Source organism: Tursiops truncatus, chromosome 8, assembly GCF_011762595.2.
Source record: "Tursiops truncatus isolate mTurTru1 chromosome 8, mTurTru1.mat.Y, whole genome shotgun sequence".
Classification (NCBI taxonomy): domain Eukaryota; kingdom Metazoa; phylum Chordata; class Mammalia; order Artiodactyla; family Delphinidae; genus Tursiops; species Tursiops truncatus.
This window is the reverse complement of record NC_047041.1, coordinates 3,627,466-3,633,869: the sequence shown is the minus strand read 5'-3', so window position 1 is coordinate 3,633,869 and position 6,404 is coordinate 3,627,466. Positions and strand designations below refer to the sequence as shown.

The window sequence follows — 6,404 nt, the reverse complement described above, 5'->3', positions numbered from 1 at the left end:
TGATTTCTGTGCCTCTGCATGGCTGTACATGTACACCATCAAATGATGAAAGCTGTGTTTTGTCGGGCTTGGAGCGGGGACAAGCAGGCACCATTTCTAACAGATTGCCAAGAGTGAAAAAGGAAAAAAAAAAAAAAAGTCCACCGTGCAGCATCTCAGCCTGGAGCCTGCGGCCTCTGGCTGTGACTGCCGGGTCCCTGCTCCGGCTGAGATCAGGGGGTCAGCAGCAGGGATCCCTGACCCGCCCCCTCACTCCTCTTCCTCACGCCCCTTCAGCTCCACGCCTTCCCACACACACCTGCCTTCCTGGAGGTGGTTTTCTCAGTTTAGATTTACAGGGTGAGGGATTGCTAAGGAGGAGAAAGATGGAGGCAGGACAGACAAGCACAGGTGTCACATAGGGTGACTTGATAACTTACATTTGAACACCGTATCCCGTTTAAAGAATGCTTTTCCATACGTTATGCCATCTGATCACCTGACACCCCTGGTTTTTGGTCAGAGTAGCCCTCATTTTACAAACAAGGGAGAGGATACTAAGCTTGTGATATAGATGGTGTGTAACACAGCCGGCACTGACGCGAGGTCCCTGCACCCCGTCTCACGCACTGGGGCGCCTTCTCCAGTGCCCAGCAGACAGGGCAGCTCTGCCGTGTTGGGACCTGTAGGCTAAAGGAGAATAATCTGTATGTAGAGGGAAAACCTACAGACGGGCATGTAACACTGACAGAAGGTAATGCAATTGAATGGGTAGGAGAATAAACACAGATATTTGGGGGGCACGGAGATGGGAGAATCTGGGCCAGAGAAAGAGGCAAGTGAAGGTGGACTTGGAGTCCTGCTGGGCAGAGGGGGCAAAGCCATGGGCCACCAGCTTCAAGACTGCCGGCCTGAGCTGCAGCCTAGCGGCAGGTGACCTCTGTCCCCCACTCCCACTCTCCTGTGCCTGCTGTGACTTCTAGCTCAGTGCGTGCCATTTGTCATCGTTTGGTCCAGGGGCCCAGAGCCCTCTCCCTTACCCTCCACCACCCATCGGTCACCAGCTCTTACTGATTTTGCTTCTTCCATTTTCTTGAATCCCCTTCTTCTATTCCTCCTCTGTCTCTCTTAGTTCAAGTTCCCATAACTTCTTACATAAAGCGTTGGTGTCCCCTCCGCAGATACGTATATCTATATGATTTTTAAAAACCCATTGTGAGGGAATAAGCCGATTCTGGTCTTAGCTGTGATTTCTCCCTTTTCTCTCTCCTCTCCCTTTCCTCCCTAAATAGACAGGTCACGAGCACTGGCCAGGACCACAGGATCCAGAAGTAACTGACATGGAGAGATGGCCTGGAACTGCTGAAGGACTCCCCAAACCTCCCCAAGTCTGTGGGAGGGAGTCTCTCAAAAAGATTGTGGTGGAAGCTTTTTTTAGAACCTGGTCACATAGGGAGCGTGAAAGAGAAATTAAGGTGACTTATAAAAAGATGTATTTCTTATATACACCTAAATTTCTGGACTGTGATTCACACACACTAGCCCCATGTATTGCCAATAAATTTCAGAGACTTTCAAATTTCAGTTTAAAACAAAGCGATGTTTCACGTCTCTCCCTACAACTCCCCCTGAGGCCTCAATAGCCGCCTGAGTGACCCAGCTTAAATGTGCATCTGATCATTTCATTCCCAAATTGAAAACCCTCGGGGCCTCTGCATGCCCACAGGATCAAGTCTAAAGGTCTCAGTGGGGTCGTCTGTGATCTCCACCCCTCCCCCATCTCTCTGGGTTCCTTCCTCTCTACCTTCTCTCTCCTGTGTTCTAGTGTGGATCTCAGCCCCTCCCACGCTGTTTCAGGCCCCATCACCTTTACTCACACTGTTCCCTCAGATGACATCCTTCTCCCCCAGTTCCTTGTCACCTGGACGATTTCCACTCAACCTTAGAACTTAGAACTTAGAACTTAGAACTCAACCTTAGCCTTGTCTCCTCAGAGATCACTTCTTCCAGAAGCCTCCCCTGGCCCCAGGCTGACCCCGCAGTGCTTTCTCCGAGGACCCCTCTCACACCACCACACCCATCTTGAGCCCAGCTCTGCGGGAGGGCTTGGTGTGCCTAGGTAAGGTCGAGGTCAAGGTCACAGTTGCTGGAGGGGCAGTGGCAGGTGAGAGAATAGCCTTCAGGAGAAACCTGTCTGCTCCCTCCACTTTCTGTCTCATTTGGGGCCCTTCATGGGTTGACTTCCACGAGGCTTTCAGCTCTGGAAAAAATAAATACTGGGGGCTTAAATGAGTGTGTGAAATGAAAGGTCAAGGAGTAATAGCCAACCAAAGTGACTTCCGGCACAAACGGTCAGCACTTCGGGAATAAAATTCCCTCTATTTCTTTGGGGCTTCTAGGCCCTTCTGTTTGCTGAAGGCTGGTTAAACATGGCTCGGAGAGGGACAGAGAAGAGAGAAGTCCCCCCACCTCTGCGCCCCCAAAGGGGTAATGGGCTCCAGAGAAAGGGGAGGGGGGCGGTCCACAGGCTTCCATCTGTGACCCTGTTCCCTGTTCTCTCCCTTAAGCTCTTCTGCATCGTTGGCACTGGGACAAAGGCATGGGGGCATCTCGAGCTGGAAAATGTTGAGCTGATAATAAGTAGGGATCCTGGTCAGTGCCCGACACCACATTCGCCTGACTTCGAGGGCTGGAGTACAACGAATGGCTGGAGATGGCGGCCGTGCAGCACAGAGCACGGAGGAGAGCTGGGATGGAGGGAGGTGGGACCGGCCTTTGAGCCCCAGTCCTGAGTCCTGCAGCAGAACCAGCAAATAATCAGCCCTGGGGACCCCACAGCCAGAAGCCAGGCTTCCTCTGGCACCTGCTAGGATGCCTCTTGTTTCCTTTTGTCCATGTGTGTGTCACTGTGTCTGTGGATCATGTGTGCCGCATACATTCATACGTGCGGGTGAAGAATTGCGAAAAGAGGGGCCGGTTGCTTGGGTCCTTCTCTCTCACAGGTTTGCATTTATTTGGTCTGGAAGGGAGCGTCAGTTGGAGGATGCCTGCTCAGAACGGTGCAGAGCCTTCTGCTACCCACTGTGCACACAGAGAGGGACAAGAGACAGGGAGGGTTTCAACCCAACCTGTGAAGCCGGGGACTCTTTTTTTTTTTTTTTTTTAACATCTTTATTGGGGTATAATTGCTTTACAATGGTGTGTTAGTTTCTGCTTTATAACAAAGTGAATCAGTTATACATATACATATGTTCCCATATCTCCTCCCTCTTGCATCTTCCTCCCTCCCTCCCTCCCTATCCCACCCCTCCAGGCGGTCACTTAATCAGAGCAGCCCGTTATAGAGGCTGGTTTGTAAAGGTGAGAAAACCTCCCTTAAAGATCCCTGGAAATGCTTGTGGGGAGACACCCCTGCTGTGGGGTCAGTAAACAGTCATTCTTGGGCTTGCGGGGCTGAGGCAGGTAAGGAAGGGGGAGGAGATGATGGGGATTGTTGTCTGAGGCAGGACAAAAAGGTGCAGTTGGAGACGGGGCGGGCCCAGCAAGATGGCCGGCGTCCTGCTTTATTTCATGGAAAAGAAAATTCACTCAGAAACATCATAAGGAGGAAAGTAAACAGCCTGGAGTCAGGATGCGCCAACTCCTCACAAACCAGTCATTTCAATCGTGATGGGGAAGGCGGCTGGGCGGAGGATTGGGGCTTGATCTCTCCAGTTGGCAGCCAGAGGCCGTCCAGTGGGGTGGATATCTCTGCTTGGAGGTATTGCTTTTCATGTGTATGTCGGCGGGCGGGGATCATAGGAGAATGGGGGAGAGGAGCTACGAGGAACACGTATTGAGAGACAAGAGTTTCTCAACCTCGGCAACCTTGGCATTTGGGGCAGGATAATTCTTGGTTGCGGGAGCTGTCCTGTGCATTGTAGGATGTTAGCGGCATCTCTGGTCCCTACCTACCAGGTGCCAGTTGTATCTGCTTCCCCCCACCCAGTTGTGACAACCCAGAATGTTTCCAGATATCACCAAATGTCCTCAGGGGGTAGAATCAGCCCTGGTTGAGAAACCCTGAGTCTGTGCTGGGCACTTCTCCCTCATTCTCTCCTGTAATTCTCACTACACACAGGCCTTTCTCCCTTATTCGAGACAAGAAGCCAGGCTGGAACTAGACACCAGATCTGTCTGATTCCAAGGTCTGGTCTCTGTGTTCCACCAGCTTCCACGGGAGTGGAGTCCATGCCAAGTCCCCTGACTGAGGACAGTCTCTGTTCAGGGAAAACATGCAGAGACCTGATCGGAATGCCCTTCCACGGTCCAATGACCTTGGATGTGACTCTATGAACATCTGGAAGACCTCCTGTCTCTCTCCTCTCTTCTTAACTTCAGCCACACCAGAGATTCCAAGATGGGAGAGTCCATCCATCCTTCAGCTCAAGTGAAATCTTGGTCTGCAGGGGGGAGAGGAGAGAGCAGAAGAGGAAGCACAGAGAAGGAACAATATGTGAAGCCAGTTCACATCTCAGTACGAAGAAACCCACCAGGCTCAAATTCACTGGAAAGTAAGTGTCTTTCTCTACCAGCTCCTATTTAAAGTAGAAGTAGGAGACTTTGTAGGAGAAATCAAAGCAACATCCTTTCCTGTTGATATTGGGAACCTAAGAAAAAAATACCGTGTCCATTGGTTAGGTCTCCAGATGAGTTTACTATTTTAGTACGTGTAATAATACTTTTATTATGGTGAAATTAGCACCACTGGTGGTGTGCTGTGTGGTTCACTATCACTGAAGAAACCACGCGTAAGAATCAAACACTTCTAAATGTTCATCATTGATATTTATGGCTGTTTTTCAATTTAGGGCCTTACCTGTTCTTACCTGAAATTTTTGAACAGTCCCTAAACAGGGTTCCCCAACTCCAGTCTCCACCTTTTCTATTTCGCCAGTGTCTCCTCTATATTTATGTGAGGCTGATATTTCCATAGTGTAAATCTGCCCATCCCTCTCCTCTTTCAGTGCTGCAAAGGCTCCTTCTCAAACCTCAGGATAAAATTTAAATTACTTGGCATGACTCACAGGATTTTCTGAATATGAGTTAGAATTACTGTTTGCCATTCCTATACCGAGCTTATATTTCAGTCACACGGAACCAGTGGAAATTCTCCAAATGCTCTTGGCTTCTTCGTTTCTTTATAAACTTTTGTAACTGCTGTACACTTTGCCTGGAATATCCTTCCCATTTTTCTCTAGCTGGTTAATTTCTTCTTGTTTTTGAAGACTCAGCTCAGGGGTCTCTTCTTTCTAGAACTCTTCCTTAACGCTCTCCTCCTTTGTCTACTCTGTTTGCCTTCTGCAGTAACCCAAGCAGGCCATGGTGACATCCTAAGTCAGAAAGTTACTTGCTAATTTCTCTGTCGCCTTCACTAGCCTGTGAGTGTCTCAAGGGCAGGGAATATATCTCAGTCATCACTTTACCCTCAGTGCCTAGCACAATGCCTGACGTAGAACAGATGGAAGAAATACTCAATAAATGTTTGTCAGATACTTGGCTGGCTGTACCCATTAGTCATTGATGGTTCAGCCCAATCATTTACCTTCTCCTTTTGGACACCCCAACTTAGATCATATTCAAACCTTAAAATTGATCAGAAACACTCTCATCCAGATCTTAAGAAACTAGTAAGCCATTTTGGGAGGGATCAGTTAGTTTTTATTATTCCTCTGTGAAGTATGGTATTGAGTGACTGAGCTGTCAATGTTCAATCTCTTCCACCACTTGAACACTTGAAAACCAGAGGGAGTGAGGCTGGAAAACACAGTAGATGTCAGGATTAAAGCAAAGGGAGTGTCTTCTGCCTTTGCTGGATTTGAAGTCCCCCTCTGACACATGCTCACTGTTTATTATTCATGGTGCCTTTTACTTGTTCACAAGGTTTAAGAATCGTTGCTATTGGGTTCGGGGCATCCCAAGTGGTCTCTGTCTTCCCAGTTAATTACTTATCTCTTCACCAATACCAAGATGATCCTTTGCATACAGTAGGTGCTCTATCACTGGATCTACTAACTGACTGACTTAGCAGTTTGTTCTGCCTGAGGGCAGGAAAGAAAAAGAAACCTCCTTAGGATGCTTTATTCCAAGACCGGTCATGGTAAGGATTCAAGCTGTGCTGAGCTGAGCTGAGCAATTTACGTAAACTCTTTATTTATTAATTTATTTAGCCTGCCCACCCACCTTTCTTCACAGCTGCAAATGCCTGTTAACACAACTGTGGATTAGGAAAGGTGTCAGAAATGTGTTAGGAGCAGAAGGTTTGGAGTCTGTTTGGCTGTTAATAACTTGTGAGGAGTGTCAGTGGTGCCCCTGGATTAGCCAGTGCCGGATGGAGCCCAGCTCAGCAGCCCTGCCCGGGACCCTTTCCCCCTTGGGCTCTGCTT

General features: G+C 48.8%; 1 long non-coding RNA gene across 1 annotated transcript; it reads right to left on the bottom strand.

Moving 5' to 3' along the window:
- Positions 1 to 492: 492 nt before the first annotated feature.
- On the bottom strand, positions 493 to 1,879 carry LOC141279238 (uncharacterized). The gene is made up of 3 exons (XR_012333208.1): positions 1,857 to 1,879; positions 1,051 to 1,170; positions 493 to 669 (listed from the first exon to the last, which is right to left on the bottom strand). It is a non-coding gene; the product is annotated as an uncharacterized lncRNA (long non-coding RNA).
- Between the last annotated feature and the right edge of the window lie 4,525 nt (positions 1,880 to 6,404).